Source organism: Ambystoma mexicanum, chromosome 4q (assembly GCF_040938575.1).
Source record: "Ambystoma mexicanum isolate Mex_15411 chromosome 4q, UKY_AmexF1_1, whole genome shotgun sequence".
NCBI classification, from domain to species: Eukaryota; Metazoa; Chordata; class Amphibia; order Caudata; family Ambystomatidae; genus Ambystoma; species Ambystoma mexicanum.
Window position 1 is genome coordinate 1,230,316,873 of NC_090928.1, and position 20,613 is coordinate 1,230,337,485.

Sequence of the window (20,613 nt, forward strand, 5' to 3'; positions counted from 1 at the left end):
GCATAAGAAAGAAGAGCCATACCCTTCTTTCCTTTAATTTAGGCATCCACTTGACAGACTGCAAACCTTTACTAGCGGCACAAGGTCTACGGAATTTAAGGAACTTGGCTACAAAATGAAAATGGCTCCAGGTAAACACTTCTTAAAAATGTTAATCCAGGTGGGAGTCCGAGCAGACCGCAGACTATAGACCAGCAATCTGCAACCTTCGGAGCTCCTGATCTTTTGGACTACAGCATCCATCAGCCCGTGCCGGCACAGTCAATGGTGAGGAATCCTGGGAGTCCCAGTTCAAAACATCTGTAGAGCCACAGGTTGCAGAACCCTGCCTTAAATGGCGCTTTCTTCCACTCTACAGACCCCAGCAGTAAGTGGATAGGCTTCTTCAAATGCCCTAGCATGATGTCGTGTTCACATCAAATGTTGCAGAATCTTGATTAGCAACTTCCTGTTCCCAGGGCTGCAGTGCCATGTAACGAGCAAGTAGGGCAAACGCGGCGCGTATTTATCTCTGAAAACATTATTGCCCAAAAACCCTCTTTCCATGACCTACTCGCACATAATTGAACAAATATATATTGTTATGTCAAGAGGTAACACATTTATAACTGTTCTAAGTTTTGTCCCAGTTTCAAAGTTTACCACTGGATGCAGTGATTACTTTGCATGGAAGAAGGGACTGCTGGTCTGTTATGAAACTTGGTGAAAGGAACTCATGGTGGCAACAGTAAAGACAGACACAAGTGATCACAGTTCATGGGTGTTTATTGAACCTTTATAATGTGTGAGATGAACGCCTAATCTAAACCTAAATCTAAGATCGGGTAAATCTACGACCATCAAATAATATGGCAGCCCTAGTGGCATCTGGTCAAATAAAAAGGGCGTATACTCAAAAACTTATTGCCAATCTTTACTACTAGTTACTAAAAGAGAGTGGGATAATATTCACCAGAAAAGAAAGAAGTGTTTACAATGATAAGTCTGCATGGTATGGCTGGGTCTCCTTTCCCCACGTTTCAGGCACGGGAGAAGGCAGGATTCTCGAGCACAGCACACTGCTGGGCCTCGACAGCACGAGGTTCACAGTTCAGTTCCGCGATATCAAAACCCCTTCAGAGGCTGAGTCTCTTTCCTGCAAAAGTCTGTTGCCTTAGGTTTGCTGATTCAAAGTAACAAACAAACAAAAGTTCTCACAATGATCTTGCACCTTGGGCACTTGTTCTTCCCCCGGATTTCCCAATGACAAACGAAAGTTCTTTGGGCGATTGCTCTTCGCCCCTGGGATCTCCCTCTGCTGGGCTCGGATCCTCCTTAAAATAATGGGCCTCCTTCCGTTGGGTTCACTACGGCCTTTCTTTAGTACAGTTTATGTATTGCTCAGCTTTATCAGAAAGCAGGTTTTCTTTCTCTTTAGCTTTTTTTTGGCATCCCTCTGTCGGTTCACACTTGCCAATTATCGCAGCTCACAATCGTAGTGGAAAGCAGGGTTCCCTTCCCCTAGCTTTCCTCTGGCAACGGGGCAGAGACTTTCGATTGTACAAGGGATTTGACGTGACCCTTGCAGGACTATTCTGACGCCTCATGCCACCCTTTCCTAGGGACTTCTGGTTGTTGTAGTTTAAAAAAAAACAGGTCTCAGTCAGAGCCTTTCGAATGAGCACCGACGTGGTGCCGGACCCCTCTGCACCTGGACTTTAACTTGGCTTTCTTTAAAGTTCAAACCATACACACAAGTCCTTCTTGCGTTCGAAATGTTGCTACACGCAACCTTGGGCTTAACACAGCTCATTTTGATATCAGCTTCCTCCAACTCGCTGACTGTGCTAAACCCGTTGGCTTCTTTGTTCTCTGGAGTCAAGGATAGTACCATGGTAGCCAGCTTGCCTCTCTGCCTGCTTTATCAAAGTGGGAGGCACCAGTGTACTATAGACCTCTTTTGCTCCGCACGCCAGCTGTAACTCCCGGTCTTACGATTTTCCTTATGGAGGCTAGGCGGGTCTGAGTTGAAAAGGGCAAGGGTGATTCCCCGTTCGTCGCGCTTCCAGGTCTCACCGCTTTTCCTCTCCCTTTGTACTGCTGGTTTGGTGTAGCCATGTCCTCGTGCATTTGGCCTTGCTTGAAGTGTACTTTCGTGCTCTTCCTTTTATCCCTGTGGGTAAGGTAAAGGGCCGTCAGGTGTGCGTGGTTATTGCCAGTTGCCTGACCCTGCCTGACCTGAGTTTTGGGACATGTCAGGTAAATGGCTCTGGTGTTAGTCCATTGTCTGTTACCGTGTAAGAAAGTGTTTCTGTGGGAAAATGGGTAGAGCTTCTAATTATCCTACAGGGTAGGATGGGGAAAATGTGTTACAGGGAAGGGGATCCTGTGTCTCAACCCTCGGTGTCCCACTTCCACTACCTGAAAACTCCTCGCCCAGGTGATCCTCCCCCACTAGTCCACCCCAGGAACTGGATCCAATAGCAATGGCCATGTCCTGGCCGGCTGGACGACAGATCTCCGGGGTTCAGCGGGTGAGACACCTTCAGGTTTCTCACATTAGGGACTGGTTTCTGTAATCGTAGCAGACTACCATAATTGTGACACTAGTATTGAGCAGTGAAAGACGAGTTAAGGGAAGATGAGGCGAAGTTCGTTGTCCAGCGATATTATACATGCTACATAAAGAGAGGTTTTGCAAAATGAGGTCCATAATACGGCTACAAAAATAACACTTGGCGGACTCCATTAGCTGCGGTTAAGGGCTGATGGCATCTGAAATCATTCCTTGCATAAAAATGCTCTTGCAGCGTCCTGATGGTTGAACCCTCCAACCTCCAACAGTTTGATTTTTTTTCTATTGCCATTATGTGGTTTCTGGATTTCAATGCCTCATTCTAGTTTACTGCAATTTGGGCCTTTTGAAAATGGGCCACAGTTTCCCACCTCTTGCTCCTATCAGAACACAGAGTATGGTGGTGCGTGGTTGTGTTTCTTACAAGCACTGTGGGTCCGCAGCCAGAGGACAATAAGGGTGTTTCATCGATGTTTTAATCTTGCATTTATTAATGTACTCTGTGAAATGTGTGCATTGCCTTAAACATCAGTCACAAGGACTGTTTTTGCAAATGCTGTGTTATGATTATAATTCCAACATGGATTAACCTCCAGTAATAGCACAGTAGGCAAGACCTTGTCTGCATACTGTCCCCTCTGGACACCAGCAACTACCCACCCCACGTCAACAGTTCACCTGACACTAAGTATACTAACACGCTACAATAAAAGGAAGTCTGTCTCCAACAAAGCTTCATTAAGACTATGATCATATAGCATGGTCTATCTGGCCAGATGCTATGACCAGGGTAACAGATTTGTATCTGAATGACTTGCCTGGCCTGATAAAGGTCAGTAGAACCATTTGTTTTAAAAACAATGATCAGATGCCCTACAACCACACTTTCTACATTTAATTCATATGCTCACTGTGATAGCTCCCAAGCCCACCCACTCATGTATGCATTTTCTATTTTCTGGAAATAACCTGATTTGATTAGATCAGCATCATTTGTGAAATGTATATCTTAAGGTTGCAAGCACCACAATGCCAACATGTGCTGGGACTATTTTACTGTCCCTATTGTGATGAATACTGCAGAGTCCCCACCACAAAGATCCAACCTAAAATCTCCTCCCAGGTGGCCAGGGGAAGGCAGTCGCTACCTGATCCTAACCCTGGGGATGGCATTAGCCGGGAGGATTGCCTGGAAGGAGAAGAGCCCCAAGGGTACAGGAGGTCTCCGTTAGGGGAGAAGCAGTGTTTGTGTTCCTCAGAGAGGGAGATTTCTATGGTGCCCGAATATTTAATGGCTTGTTGTCAAACTAATGCGTACCTTTAAAGACCTACCCACATTAATAATAGGGAAAACTCTTGTAATGAACAGGGAAGCCATATGTGCAGGAGTCAGAATCTTAACACCCTGACTTCTATTGAATATCACTCTCCCTTAAATATGAACCAACCATTAACCCCTTTAAAAACCCCTTTAAAAACCGTCCATGGAGATCTATTCACTGTTCAGAGTAATTATAATAAAGTTGAAGTATGTAGTCCTAAAGAAAAAGATCATTGGAACATTGGGAACTTCAAGTCCCATAATGCCAAAAGTACTGGGATGAGGAAGAGGGACTCGGATGCACTGAACTGCAGTATGCAGTCTAGAGATTCTAATGACCACACACCCAAGTGGAACCTTTGAATATTTAAGGCCCCCCTAAGGTGCATGCCATTGGAACCAGGAGGTGGAGTAGTTGCAGAAACTCGAGGTCGCAGTGGCAGCAGAAGTGAAACAAAGCTGCTGCTATCTTTAGAGCGGATGGCGGTCCTGAGAGGGTTTCCAACACTGATGACTTAGAATGCAGCGGTTGCGCAGCAGGAACCATTATTGCAAAAAGCTTTCCTGCTGGAGAGAGAGGCTCTCCTTATTGTATGCTGTGCTCCAGTGGATGGCAAACACCAGAGTGTTGCAGGAGCAAGGAGCGTTCCTTTCCTGACTGGCACACGCATGTTAGTGGACCAGGAAGAAATCCTCGAAGTACTGTGTTGTGCTTAAAAGTTGTGAAGAATTGGCAAGACCACTGAAATGTTTCATGATCTGTTGTGTCATCAGCCTGACAAAAACATTGTTGTTGAATCAAATGAATTGTGCAAGTGTTTTATTTCCTAAGAAGACGTCTTTGTGTTGAACTCATTGCTATAAGTGGAGAGATAAAGACTTGTGTAGTTGAACTGTTGGTTAAAGTCCAAGTGAAAGATTCTTGAAGGAAGAAGAACTTTATAATCGGAACTTGGTTACAAACCTGAACTTTCCTATTTGAACATTTGATTGAAAATCATGCTTTGAATATGGGAAAGGGGATCCAACCCAGGTTACAAAGATGTACAGTTATTAAGTTTATGCTGAACATAACTGTCATTTTTGTTATATTTGAATTGCCATTGTTATATTTAAATTGCCATATATTACCTTTATGAGTTTGATGTATGCATAAGTGTGAGGTTACCTAGGCCTCTCACACACATGCCTTCATAATCTGGAACTTGAAGAAACCGACTATCGCAACAAAGGCGATCCACCCTCAACTGGTTGAAATTCCTTGTAAAAGTGTCATGCAGAGGAGTCGGTGAGTTGTTTCTTACATGAGCACATCCTTCTTTTAAGATACTTGCAACTCGTTCCTTCCTGTGCAATCCCAGGCATCCCCTTTAGGCAGAATATATGTTTGTAAAAACACCATTGACTTCTCTTTCTGGAAATCATAGCGCCTTCTCACTGGCCTATGTCTCATAACAATGGCTCTACTACCGACTACTGTTTAGTTTCTATTAATCGAAGGTACCCTGCGGTTAGGAAATGTCCAGCCTCCCTTCTAGTGCAAGCTTCAGCGCACACAGCTTGACCATGTGCAGGGTCCCTGGTGTCTCCTGAAGAGGTGCAGCTGCGTTGATGATGCCCTAAGACTTTGGGAAGATCAGGCAACCGGTCGACCCAGAGAGTGTTGCCGGGGAACTTCATGTGAAGGGGCTACGCAGGACTCAGCGATGGCCTTGTCTCACCTTTGGAAATTTTTATCTAATGCTGCATTTAGGATGGTGACTGGCGATGGCACCAGATAGTGAATAACATGATTATTAACACAGGCAATAAAGGCCAGTGACCTCATGCTGCTCAGATCATGTCTTACCTTACAATGCGGTGATGTCCAAATGAAGCCAACAGTACCCTGCGCAGAGCTGGAACATCTGTCCCACAGTAGGTACTGATCCATCACAGTTGCTAAAGGGCCGGTACCCTCGCCCGTCCACTTCCCTGTTTCTGGCATTGTTGTACTGGTATTCGCAACCCACCAGTTGAACGTCGTCTGAGACAGTGCGGAGGAACGAGGTATGCACAATACCAGCGTGTGACTGCTTCATTGGGTCTGCGTACAATTTGTAGTTTCAATGTTGCTTTTTTTGGGTGAAGACGATTGGGGGTAACAGCCCGGATTGCCACCCATCACCCTGGTCTTTCGGGTACTGTGACTGCTCTCTAGCTCCAATCATTGGTGTGGGTTTCACTTATGAGGTGGTGTAGTCTCCTTTTGATGATGAGGTTGATGGCTGAGTTCACACGTGCCCCATCTGGATATCAGACTGCCATGGGCATAGGAAATGCGGGGGCGGGGGGGGCATAGAGGACAACCGCCACCCCCACAATTGTAAGCAGAGGGGATATAATTCCATTTATCCCCCCCACAATCGGAAGCGAGGTGAGGGAAAGTGGGGGGGGTTTATTTTCCCAAGTGAAGTGATGAAGCAGCAGGACAGTGATAAGTAAAATCAGGGCTGCACTGTAAGCAAACATCCAGGCCAGCCTGGGTGGTTCACTCATCGTCCTACTGCCTGCAGCTGGCTTCCTGGGGTCGTATACCTGCACATTTGAGGGAGGATGCACACATATGGCAGCTATGGTCCACACAAGGGGGTGTATAAAGGGGTAGGGGAATGATGCACACAGTGTGAGCAGCAGGGTGGCATGGGTGGTGTACACAAGGCATCTGCATTGCTAGAGAGGTAGGTCTGATGCATAATGGCTGTATAGAATTGTAGGTAGGGTGCAGGTACATTGTGGCAGGTATTGGGTATATTTGGTGTCTGCATAAATGTAGGTATGTGACTGGTAAAATAGGTCAGAGGGGTGCACACTTGCTGCTGAAATCTGTATGTGATCTGCAGGTCGCAGGCTAGAATCCCTGCAAGGTCAACTCAGGGCCTCATTACAAGTCTGGCGGTAACCGTGCCAGTAAAACCGGCAGGTTGCCACCAGACTTGCACATTTTTCCAGTGCCTGACTTGCCAGAAACACCTGGGCATTACAGCCCTGGCGGTCCGTGAAGTCATGCGCCGGCCGGAAAATGTAATTCCCCATTCCCATTGAGTCCTATAGGTTAACAACGGTGCCGGTGCTTCCGTGAAACTCTGCGGGCGGGTGCTGTTCTGCCCGCCAGGTCTGGCCCTGGTGGCTGGGACGGTGCCTGCCCGCAGATTCGTGTGCCAGTCCGGTAACAGTGCCGGTAGGCTTACTGTTGTTACCAGACCAGCACACTTCTAATGCGGCCCTCAGTCTTTCATCCTTCCGAAATGGATCGTTGAGTACCAATTTCGGCTGGGTGATAGTAATTGCATGTAAATGATCTACGTGCAGTGCTTTGGCAAAAGCACTATATAAATAAAAAAATAATATTTTTGTAGGGATTGGGCATTTGATTTGTGCATCGTGGTAGGTATGATCCACACATGGCGAGTGTGCACATATCAATATGGTGCACTTCGTGCGCGCAGAGTGGTAGTTGGATATAAGGCACATAAGGTATACACTAAGGGGGAGACATGGTTCACACTTTGATTGCAGAGCAGCTGATGTGCTGAACATAATGTGTGCAGAGAGCGGAGTATATTGCATGCATGCTGCTTGCAGAGTAGTTGGCGTGCTGCCCACATAGTGTATGTACAGACTGGTTGGTGTGGTACATTCTGTGTGTGGTGAATTGTAGGTATGCTGCACATGATGATTGTTCAGAGAGCTGTATGTACCAATCACGTAGGATCCGGCAGAGGTGAGCATTGTTCGCAATAAGTAGTAGGAATCGTGCACAAGGTGTTTGTAGAGCAGTGGGTATAATGCATGCATGGTTTGTGCTGTGAAATAGGTATGTGCGCCCAATGTAGATAGCCCAGATGATGCAGCGTGTGTAGAACTGTAGCTGTGGTGCATAAAGGGGGGGGTGTAAATCAGTTAATATGTTGTACCACTGTGTGTAGAGCGATATGCTTTATGAACATGTGTGTGAAAAGCAGTTGATATGGTGCACACATTGTGTGCAGAAATTTTGGAATGGTGCACACACAATGTGTGAAGAGTTGTAAATATGGCATGCATTTTGTACGTGCAGATTGTATGGTTATGTAGTGCCCACACAGTGTGGGTACATGGAAAAGAATAATGAACAAGTACCAGTGAATTGGGCAGCCGTAATACCGGTTTTCTGTAGAGCTACGACGGCTTCGGCACTCGGCTGGTCTTGCCTTATGTTGGTTTTAATATGGGTTGATTTGCATCTGTAGCAAAGTCCTCAACGTGTCCTCTGTCTCCCCCAGATTTTATGTGTCTCCTATGCCCCTACATACTAGTACCAACCTGTTTGATGGACACAGCAGGCAGCAGCAGCAGAGCAAACCATATATCACATATTTTTTAGCAGCAGAGTAACAGAACAGGGGCAACAGATGTCTGTCTGTTTACATAAATACACTTTTGTACTGCTGGGTAAAACACAACCTCCTGTTTAACATAGGCCGACATCTAGTGGTAGCTGCGGAGTATTACATTTTTTGTTTTCGAACCTCGAAAAGGGACGTCGACAGGGTGTGCCAGTAGTACTATCCGTAGTGTGGCGTCCACTGTACCCATGGGCCATCACGCGCCGATCCCTCACATTGTTTTTTTCCGCCATCGTAGTCGGACGCATATTGCAGATTTCCTTCTTCTGGTCGACGCCATCATTTAGTAAAATTTAAAGTTAGACTTTCTTTGTCCTTTCGACCACTGTACACCGCAAGATCTCCGGCAACGGCTTTCGAGGACATGACCATTCGTCAACGACAAAGACTGCCATCTTTCTGCACAATGGAAAATACTCCTTTTAAATTCTGTTCTTCCTGTAACAGGAGGTTTCCCTGGAAGGATTCATACCACTTGTGTAACCTTTGCCTCCCTAGGGACCATGCCGAATAACTGTGCAAGTCCTGCAAATTGTTTAGGCCAAAAACTTTAATGGACCAAAAAACTAAAAATGCTGGGCCCGCCACGACATGCAGGCCGAGGCCACTATGGATGTCGAGGAAGCCTCCAGCGATGGCAGCGTCACGTCCTAAGTGACACAGAGGGCGATGAGGACCCAATGGTTTCCCGCGTGCGAGCACCCAACTCCAACAGGCCGGTTGTTCTGCTACTGAGATGACACCCGGCGGCTCAAGCACCTCCATGACATGCCACACTAAGCAAATCCTTCAGAGCCGACAGTCGACCTTGGTGTCGACCGATAAGCCACGCGCAGTGTCGAGAGAGAAGTCTGAAAAGTCCCTGTCCTCTGGGCCATCGCAGTCGTGATCACCACACGGGTTAGGACGAAATTAGTAGAAAAGTCCTACCACCAAAAGTCCGACCCCCATTTATTCCCATATGTATATGTGGGGTGGGGGGGATTTAATAAAAATGTATAGGTGTAAGGTGGGGGGCTGCGGAGTATTACAGTTTGTTTTTCGAAACTCGAAAATGGGCGTCGACACAGGCGTGCCAGTAATACTATCCCTAGTGTGACGTCCACTGTACCCAAGATCCCTCACGCGTCTAGGATCCCCAGATTGTTTTTTTCCGCCATACTGGTCGGAAGCATCTTGCGGAGTCCCCTGGCCTTAGCCATACTTTTGCTAATAATTGAAAATTATAATTCTTTATTGACATCCTTCCCCACCCCAACGTCGACACTCGACGACGGCTGGAGAAGACATCGACCGTCGGCTGCCGCACGACGGATCTGGGCCTCGGAAGGCCGCTGGCCTCGGCCCGGGCCTGGTAGGCCGCTGGCCTCGGCCCTGCAAGTAGGGAGAGTGGGGGGTGGTACATACTCTTCACTCTTGGTATATAAGTACACCTTATCTTATATATTTCATACACTTACCAGCCCGCTGCCTTTAGGTGCGTATGGAGGGTACCCCTTTCCAATTCTGCCCCAAGTGCAACCGCAAATACCCTTGGATCGACAGGCACGCCACGTGCAATCTCTGCTTGTCGAGGGACCACCCCGAAGCGAACTGCAGAGCGTGTAGTAGGTTTAAACCTAAGACACTTAAGGACCGTTCGACTAAGCGTTGGGCCCACCACGCCAGGCAGGCGGCCATGGCAGCGGAGGGCGCCTTCAGCGATGGCAGCGACGCCGTACTTTCGGACGGCGAGGGCATTACGGCGTCGAAAGACAGCCGAGCGCAGGTCCCCGACCTCGGAAGGTCGTCCGGCAGGGCGGCTATGGGGAAGACCCCCGGCGACGCAAGCGCTACACACCCTACACACACTAAGCACACTAAGTCCAACCGAACCTCGACGACGTCGACTTCTCGGAAAGAGGCACAGATAGAACGGTCCGACTCGGTGTCCTCTGGGCGCTCTCGATCGTGATCGCCTCATGACGCAAGGCAATCATCCACTCTTGCCAAGAGTGCCTCGCTCCCTAGACTAACGGAAGTTCGATCGTCGGAGGACGAAGACGACTTACACCCCCAGGCCGCGCTCCAAGAGACGGAGCCCGTAGTTAACACCAGCGAGGCCCCACGCTCGAAAAACACAGATACCTCTCCCGATCCTCGACGCCAGGCGTCGAAAGTCTCCGGGGCCTCCAAGGGACAGGGAAAACATTTTTCCACGCACGGGGAGGGGGGGAAACAGCGGAAAGCACATTCTTCCACTCCTGTACGACCATCCTTCCCCCCTAAGCAAACAGATAAATACAAGTCTACTGAGAGATCAATATCCAGCAAGGGTACCCTTGATAAGTCCCCTAAATTGCCTACTAAAGTCATACCCTGTTCCAAAGAATGGTCCAGTGAAGACATAGACAGGGTCATGTCAAGAATGTCTTCCTTGGCTGATTTCTACGACAAGAATCCAGAGCATTTCCTCTCGTATGACCCTCACGGGGCCACACCCTCAGGTTCCTCTGATCCTATCCCCCTAAGTAAAAAGGCCCGGTTCGAAAGACCTGAACCCTTCGAGGTGCAGCCTTGCTCTACTCCATTCCCTGAGGGGGACCAGGAGTTTGAAATTATGGAGAAACAAGCCGGGATGGAATACTATGCGGATGATGAGGATCAGGAGGAGGGAGAAGATGAGCAGGAAATTTACAGAGTAGATTACCCGGTAGAGAGCGAAGCCCCAGTTACCGACTCGCCAGTCGATAACCAGCCCCTCCTTAATGAGGTTCTCGCTCGCGCGGCAGAACATTTTCACATCGACACCCTCGGTGTACAGGAGGAAAGGGACTTCGCAGAAGAGTTGGTGGGAGAGAGGAGGCCGGTCGCTCAGACCATCCCTATCCTTAAATCCATCCAACGAAGAATAGATCCGTCCCTGGTGAACCCAAACCTCACCAGAGCAGTCAACCCCAGGGTCGAAAAGCTTTTCCGGGCAGCCCCGTCTGACCCTCTCTATATAAGAGGACATCTTAAACCAGACTCCCTAGTTGTTACCAACACTCGGAAGAGGGCTGGAACACCCTTATCTTCATCAGAAGCTCCTCCCGACAAGGAGAGCAAGAAACTTTACGGGTTTGGCAGGAAGGTAGCCTCAACGTCCGCCTACCAAGCAAGGATTGCTAACTCCACCACCCTGTTGGCCAGCTACAACTGCCATCAATGGGAAGAGGTCGCGGCGCTCATAGCCTCTGCTCCTGAACCGTTAAAGGGCCAATTGGCTCGGATCTCGGCAGAAGGGAGAGCCGTGTCTGGTTGCATATTAAAAGCAACTTTCGACGCCACGGACAACGCAGGAAGATTGATAGCAGAAGGTACTGTTATCAAAAGACATGCGTGGTTACGGCTGTCGGGGTTCAAAACAGAAACTCAGGCTTCATTAATAGGCAAGCCGGTGGAACCCGATCTATTGTTTGGGAAAGCGGTCGAAGACGCACTTAAAAACGCCAAGGACGAATACGAGACACTGAAATCCCTTGGCCAACTAACCAACAAACCCCCTAACCAGAGGGGGAATAGTAATTTTCGTCGCCACGCGGCCAAAATTCACAAAGAGGCAACTATGCCCAGGTACAGGGTACACAGTGGAACAACAGCCAGCAGTCTACCCAAAGTTACGGCAGGGGTAACAAGAGAGGGCGTGGAAGAGGCAGAAGCAGCCCCAACAAGGGAGGTGGCACGCCCCCACCAAAGCAGTGACGCTCAGTTCAGGGTCCCTTCTCACGCAACCCCAGTAGGGGGACGCATTTCCAACTTCACCCAGGCTTGGGAAGGGATCACCTCAGACAGATGGGTGCTGTCAACAGTGTCCACAGGATATTGTATAGAATTACTGCAGCGTCCCCGGAACCATCCTCCACGACAAAGAGTACACTCCTTAGAACATCAGAAGATCCTTCTCGAGGAGATTGCCATTCTGCTCGAAAAGGACGCGATAGAACTCGTCCCAGGACACCAGGTAAACAAGGGTATCTATTCAACTTACTTCCTTGTGCCAAAGAAAGATTTGACAATGCGCCCAGTACTGGATTTACAGCCTGCCAACAAGTATGTCAAGCCCCAAAAATTCCGTATGACCACGCTACAAGAGGTAATCCCCCTCCTAAAAAAGGGGGATTACATGGCAACCTTGGATATGAAAGATGCTCATTTTCATATTTCCATGCTCCCGGCGCACAGAAAGTACTTGCGCTTCAAGGTGGTCAGTCGCCACTACCAATTCAAGGTACTGCCCTTCGGGATAGCTTCAGCACCCAGGGTATTCACCAAGGTACTGGCGGTGGCAGCTGCACACCTACGCAGGGAGGCAATCCCAGTGTACCCTTATCTGGACAACTGGCTCATAACGGGGGAAACCCCAGGAATTTGCAGGACAAACATTCAAAGGACTATCGACCTCCTCCACGAATTAGGCTTCTCAATCAACGAGAAGAAGTCAAGCCTAGTGCCAAGCACCTCAAAACAGTTCCTGGGAGCAATCCTAGATACTCAGAAAGGGTTGACCTTCCCTTCGGAAGAGAGAATTCGGAATATACTACTGCAAATTCCACATTATCAGTCCGGTCAACAAATAACGGTACGCAAAGCAATGCGGTTACTGGGCATGATGGCGTCATGCATTTACCTGGTCCCCCACGCGCGACTGCGCATGCGTCCTATGCAGGAATGGTTGGCGAAACAGTGGTCTCAGGCAAGTGGTCAGTGGGACGATCTAGTGGTCGTTTCGCCAACACTTGTACAGAGCCTACACTGGTGGACAAGAGAGAATCTCGCAAGGGGAAAACCCTTTTACGATCCCGAAGTGCAGGCAGTGGTGACTACAGATGCATGCCTGACTGGGTGGGGAGCTCACCATCTCCACCACACAGCTCAGGGTCTCTGGTCTCACTCAGTAGCCAAGAACCACATCAACCTGCTAGAGCTTCTGGCAGTATTCAGAGCGCTTCGGGCGTTCGAGCCCCATCTAATAAACTTGTCGGTGCAGATCCGGACGGACAGCACGACAGCCATGTTCTATCTGAACAAGCAAGGAGGGACTCGTTCGCCAAATCTGTCCAAGCTTGCCCAGAAAACCTGGATATGGGCACTCAGACGGAACATCTTCCTGTCATCGCAACATGTTCCAGGGGAGCTCAATTCCCTAGCGGATGCTCTAAGCAGAGACTCCCTCCCAGAAGAACACGAATGGGTCCTTCACAGAGAGATCGTAGAAGATCTCTTCTCTCAGTGGGGTTTCCCCACTATAGACTTATTCGCCACAAGCGAAAACAAACAATGCCCAGGATTTGCATCCAGGTTCCCCCAGCCAGACTCCCAAGGGAGCGCCCTGTGGATGAACTGGTCAGGGATGTTTGCGTACGCTTTTCCACCAACTCCTCTCATCAGGAAGGTAGTGTACAAGATGAACAAGGAATCGATGACGCTCATCCTAGTTGCTCCCATGTGGGCGAGACAACCATGGTTTCCACACCTACGCAGGATGGCGGTGTGCGAGCCCATCAAACTCCCAGCCTGGTACAACCTACTGTCCCAGCAACAAGGTCAAACAGTGCACCAGGAACCCAACTCAATGAACCTGGCAGCATGGCTCCTGAGGTCATAGAGTTTGGACATCTCAATTTACCACAGAGGTGTATGGACATCCTAAAAGAATCCAGGAAACCAAACACAAGGCACTGTTACTTTGACAAGTGGAAGAGATTTGTTATTTGGTGCCAGAATAAACAAATCAACCCGGTTGATTGCACTCCTTCCAACATTGTGACATACATGCTCCACCTGCTGGATGCAGGATTGGTTTTTAACTCTCTGAAAGTACACCTGGCTGCCCCCTCGGCTTACACCACATCCCATAACAAGGTGTCGTGGTGGAAAGTACCAGTAGTTAAAGCCTTCATGGAAGGAGTAAAGAGACTTCACCCTCCTATTTCTAACCCACCGCCAGGATCGGACCTTAATGTGGTGCTAGCTAAGCTCATGGGCCCCCCTTTCGAACCCATGCATAAAAGTAGTCTCAAACACCTGACTTATAAAACTGCCTTCTTAGTAGCCATTACCTCTATAAGAAGGGTCAGTGAAATTCAGGCTCTGTCAGTGCAGGATCCTTTCTTTACTATCCACAAAGACAAACTGGTTTTACGCACACACCCTAGGTTCTCACCTAAATTTATATCTAAATTTCATGTAAACCAGTCCATCGAGCTTCCGGCTTTCTTCCAGAACCCGCAAAGCTTGGCTGAGGTGAAACTACACACCCTAGATGTGCGTAGGGCGGTCCTCTACTATGTAAACAAAGCCAGACCGCTAAGGAAAACAGATCAACTGTTTGTCTCCGTAGCTACAGGCAGAGAGGGAGATCGCGTCTCTAAGGGCGCTATCTCTAAGTGGATTATCAACTGTATACAGCTGTGTTACTCTCTTTCTGAAAAAACTCTGCCTTTTACGCCAAGAGCCCACTCTACTAGAGGCATTGGGGCCACTCTGGCTTTCATTGCAAAGGTTCCCCTCGACACCATTTGCAAAGCAGCTACTTGGAGCTCTATTCACACTTTTACTCAGCATTACTGCATTGACACTCATTCCAAGACAGATACACAAGTGGGACAAGCGGTTCTGAGACACCTGTTTGCTCATGACTCTTCTCACATCCCACCTCCTTCTTCTGGTACTGCTCGCTAATCTATGCACAGCATGTGATCTAAGCAGATTCCTCAAGCCTCAGAAGGGATACATTACTCACCGTAATCGTATTTCTGATGCTTGTATCTGCTTAGATTCACATGCGACCCACCCTTCCTCCCCTCCGAGAGAAGGCGCATGATTGCTGGTAGTCTTACCTTTCTGTCTATCTGCTTGGATTATCTCTACTCACGCTACTCCTCATGCTTCCTCATGTCAGAAAAAGAAAAATACAATCTGAGGATCCTAGACGCGTGAGGGATCTTGGGTACAGTGGACGTCACACTAGGGATAGTATTACTGGCACGCCTGTGTCGACGCCCATTTTCGAGTTTCGAAAAACAAACTGTAATACTCCGCAGCTTCCACTAGATGTCGGCCTATGCACAGCATGTGAATCTAAGCAGATACAAGCATCAGAAATACGATTACGGTGAGTAATGTATCCCATATATATATATATATATATATATATATATATATATATATATATATATATATTATACAGACTTTTGGTGGTCAGACTTTTGAACTCTGTAATTTCACGCAGATCCTCACCACACGACATGCCCCCAAAACAGGCGCCAAAGTCCTTTTCCGACACCGTGACCAAATCAGTCCTCTGGGTCCGGCGAACGGGCGGTGAAAGACTCATCGACGGCCCCTATGAAAAATTCCAAAATGAGTGAGTTAATTAAGAAAACCTTCCCTGAGACCCTGCTCAAGGCTAGAACGGCAAAAAACTGAAAGCCCTCAACGCCCCAAGCTACAGAATCTCAAGGTTCTAAGGTTAGGGATTACTCTACCCCTATATACCTCCGGCCAGGGGCAATATATCACAAACAGCCCCCTGCACCAGAGCCTCTACCTACACCTACCCCTCAGTGTTGCCAAGCTCCTCCCAGTGGATGTATGGTGTGGATCTCTCAGGGTCACGACCCCGGCTCTCAAGGGAACCTATACAGTCAGGATCAATATGATGATAATGATCATGAAATTATGTGTTATTTATATAGCGCCATTATCCAAAGTGATTTACAGAGCACATATTTACATACAATATCACCCAAGCAAAATTAGTACTCATTTATCGACTTCGGAAGGATGAAAGGCTGAGTTGGCCTTGCCGGGATACGAACCTGCGACCGGCAGATCACAGCAGCGAGCAATCAATCCGCTGAGCTATCTTACCGATGACATCTAGTCGCCTGACCACCAAGATCAACTAGACAAGGACTTTGTGGAGGACATTCTTAGCGACAGAAAGTCCGCCACCCAGTTTATCCCACTGTTACAATTGATACAGGGTCGTAAACCCTAGAATCAAAAAATTATTCAGTCCAGCCCACACAGACACCCTGTATATCAGGGGTCAGCTAAGACCGGATTCATTGGTCGTCACCACTACCAGAAAGAGGGCTGGCACTCCTCTAGCGTCGGCTGAAGCCCCGCCAAACAAAAAGTAAAAACAAAATCTAAACTTTCGGAAGGAAGTTTGCCTCCTCAGTGGCATATCAAGCTAGAATTGCAAATAACACTACACTTCTAGCTAGTTATGGCTGCCACAAGTGGGATGACTTGGAACACCAGGTTGAAGCGGTTCCAGAACCCCTAAAATCTCAATTATTAAGCACCATCGCAGAGAGCAAGCAGGTATCAAACTGAGTCCTCAAAATAAATCTTGATGCAGCAGACAATGCGGGCCACATCATCGCAGAGGGCATGCTCATCAAGCGCCACGCCTGGCACAGAGAGTCCAACCCAATGTACTTTTCGGTAAGGCTGTCGAAGAAGCGCTCAAGAGCGCAAAGGAGGTGTATGACACTCTTAAATCCCTCGGCCAGTTAACAAACAAGCCCTACGAACAACAAAGCTCCTCAAACTCCAGAAGGTTTCAGGGTCAGGGTTCACAACACTCCTCCTGATAAACTCAGGGTGGATAGTCTTCAACTTGGGGCCCATCGCAAGGACAATCTTCCTCTTCAGACTTTCAAAGAGGAATATGAGATCTAGAGGAAGAAGCGGTACCCCACCTGGGAGAGGCTTCACCCCTCCCAAACAATGACGCAGCACTGCAGGTCCCCTCCCATGCCACCCCAGCGGGCTGTCGAATTTCACACTTCACCCACGCATGGGAGGAGATAACGTCAGACAAGTGGGTGTTGTCGACCGTGGCAGGAGGGTATTGCATCAAACTTTTACAAAAGCCACCCATCCGCCTGCCAAGACACAGAAAGATGACTCCAGAGGAGCTGCACATACTGTTAGAAGAAGTAAAGGCACTGCTGGAGAAGGGCGCCATAGAGATCGTCCCAGCAAACCAGGTAAACAAGGGTATTTATTCAGTGTACTTCCTTGTGCCAAAAAAAGACCAGTCCATGCGCCCAGTCCTAGATCTGCGCCCTGCGAACAAATATGTCAGACACCAAACGTTTCCCCCTCTTCAAACCGGGGGACTACATGGCAACATTGGATATGAAAGATGCATACTTTCATATTTCAATGCTCCCTGCACAAGGAAATATCTACGTTTCAAAATAGCAGGAGTTCACTGCCAGGTCAGGGTACTCCCCTTCGGCATCACCTCAGGGCCAACAGTATTCACAAAGGTACTTGCAGTAGTGGCAGCACACCTGCGCTGAAGGTCCATCCTAGTATTCCCTTATTTGGATGACTGGCTAATAACTGGGGAATCTCCTCAAATCTGCAAACAAAATACACAAAAGACAATAGACCTTATTTTCAATGTGGGCTTCTCCATCAACGAAAAGAAATAAAGTCTAGTCTCCAGCCAAATAAAAAAATTTCAGTGAGCAATTCTAAAGACAAAAGAGGAGCTGGCTTTCCCGTCAAACAAGAGGGAACAAAACATGCTGTTGCAAGTACCTCACTACCAGACCGGTCGCCAGATAACTGTACTCAAAGCAATGCGCTTGCTCGCGTTGATGGTCTCATGCATTCACTTGGCTTCACATGCAGGAATGGTTAGCGAAACACTGGTCTCAGGCAAGTGGTCAGTGGGACGATCTAGTGGTTGTTTCGCTATTCCTGGTACAGGGTCTTCGCTGGTGGTTCAGGGACAACCTGCTAAAAGGAAAACCCTTCTGCGTTCCACCAGCACAAGTGATATAAACTACAGACGTCTCACTCGCTGGATGGGGGGCTCACTTCCTCCACCACGGAGCCCACAGCCAGTGAACACCTGCTAAGGTCCCAAAACACATCAACTTCTTGGAACTTTTGGCAGTTCTCAAAACTCTTCAAGCCTTTGAGCAACGTCTTACAGATCAAACAGTGCAAGTACTTACAGACCGCACCGCTTCCATGTTATACATAAACAAGCAGGGAGGCACACACTCTCAAAGTCTGTGCAAGCGATCCCAAAAAATATGGAAGTGGGCACTCAAGTGGAACATGTTCCTAACCTCAACACGTTCCAGGGGAACTCAATTCTCTGGCAGACACTCTAAGCAGATGCCGGCTACCTGAAGAACACGAGTGGCAACTCAACAAAGATATCCTAGACGGAATATTCTCACAATGGGGTCATCCCCCATTAGATTTGTTCCCTACAAGCCTAAATGCGCAAGGCCCAGACTTTGCGTCCAGGATTCCCCGACCAGGGTGCAAGGGGAACGCCACGTGGATGAACTGGTCAGCGAAATTTGCTTACACTTTTCCCCCGACACCGCTCCTGAGCAAGATAGTGCACAAGTTGCACCAGGAACAAGTATTTCTAATCCTGGTTGCTACTATGTGGGCGAGACAACCTTGGTTTCCACATCTGTTCAAACTGGCAATGTGTGACCCAATCAAGCTCCCGTGCCCATACAACATGTTACACAACGCAAGGGACCATCCCTCCACCCTCGCCCTCAATCTTTGAACTTGGCAGCCTGGCTTCTGAAGTCATAGAATTCGGCCACTTAAATCTTCCATAAAGGTGTATGGATATCCTAAAAGAGGCATGGTAACCGAACACCAGACACTGCTATTTAATGGGTGGAAGAGATGTGTGATATGGTGCAAGTCACAAATCTTAAACCCAATCGAATGTTCCCCATCTAGCATTCTATATTACATGCTTTATCTACTAGACTCCGGCCTAGTATTCAACTCCATCAAAGTAAACTTGACAGCCCTGTCAGCTTACACCACTTCCCAGAACGAAGTGTCCTTGGTGGTAAATTCCTGTCATTAAAGCATTCATGGAAGGGGTAAAGAGGCTATACCCTCCATCTCTAACCCTCTGCCGGGTTGGGATCTTAAAGTCATGCTCTCCAAACTCGTGGGTCCGCCCTTTGAGACTATGCACAAAGCCAGCCTAAAACATTTGACTTACAAGACTGCATTCCTCGTAGCCATCACCCCTATAAGATGAGTGGGTGAGTTACAAGCTTTGTCCGTACAAGTCCCTTTCTTCATAATCCACAAAGACATGGTTGTACTTGGAACACATCCTAGGTTTTCACCTAAATTAATTTCAAAGTTCCTTGTGAATTAAGCCATAGAACTTCCTACATTCTTTCAAACGTCATCCAGCTCAGCTGAGAGAAGCCTCCATACACTTGATGTACAGAGGGCAGTCCTGTACTATGTGATCAAAATGAAACGCCTAAGGAAAACAGACCAGCTCTTTGTTTCCATAGCACCTGGGAGAGGGCGATCACATATAAAGAGAACGCGATCTCCAAATGAATGGTCAAGTGCATACAGCTCTACTATGCCCTATCCAAAAAAGTTTTATCTTTCACTCCGAGGGCTCACTCTACCAGAGTTACATTAGACTTCATTGCAAACGTCCCTCTAGACGGCATTTGCAAAGCTGCTACATAGAGTTCCATTTATACTTTCACACAGCATTATTGCATTGACACTCGCCCTAAAGCAGATTCACAGGTGGATCCTAAAACATCTATTTGCCGCTGAACCTTCTCACATCCCACATCCTTCTCCAGATACTGCTCGCTAATCTATGCAGAGCATGTAATCTAAGCAGACCCACAAGCCTCAGAAGGGACACGTTACTCACAGTAATCGTATTTCTGATGCTTCTATCTGCTTAGATTCATATGCGCCCGCCATTTCTCCCCTAGTGGAGTCGAAGGCACATAGATGTTTTCTGGTTTATCACTGTTTCTGCTTTATCACATCTGTACTTCTGCTACACTTCATGCAACCTCATGTCAGAAACAAAGCAATCTGAGGGACCTCGACATGTGAAGGACCATGGGTACAGTACACCTCACACTAGGGATAGTATTACTAATACGCCCTGTCGACATCTGTTTTCGAGTTTCGAAAACAAATCTTGCAATACTCCACGGCTACAACTAGATGTCGGACTATGCAGAGCATGTGAATCTAAGCAGATTCAAGCATTACGGTGAGTAATGTATCAGGCGGCAGTCGCTTCCCTATAATTAAGGGCAGTCAGACTCTCGTAGGAACTTATTGCTAATAACTTTTGATTTGTGCGACGGATTTGGCCGAAGTTTTGAAGTCAATTAGGGACGCTCCTCCCTCCACCAAAATGCAGAGTTTGAGTAAGATTTGTAAGTTATTAAGAAAATTTAAAAAAAAATCAAAGTTGCAGCCCACTTCCCATT

General features: G+C 47.8%; 1 protein-coding gene across 1 annotated transcript in view; it reads left to right on the forward strand.

Annotated features, from left to right (window-relative positions):
• LOC138468298 (calpain-1 catalytic subunit-like) overlaps positions 1 to 20,613 on the forward strand; it is a 434,133-nt gene that overhangs the window by 349,645 nt on the left and 63,875 nt on the right. The gene's annotated exons all lie outside the window — the stretch shown is intronic.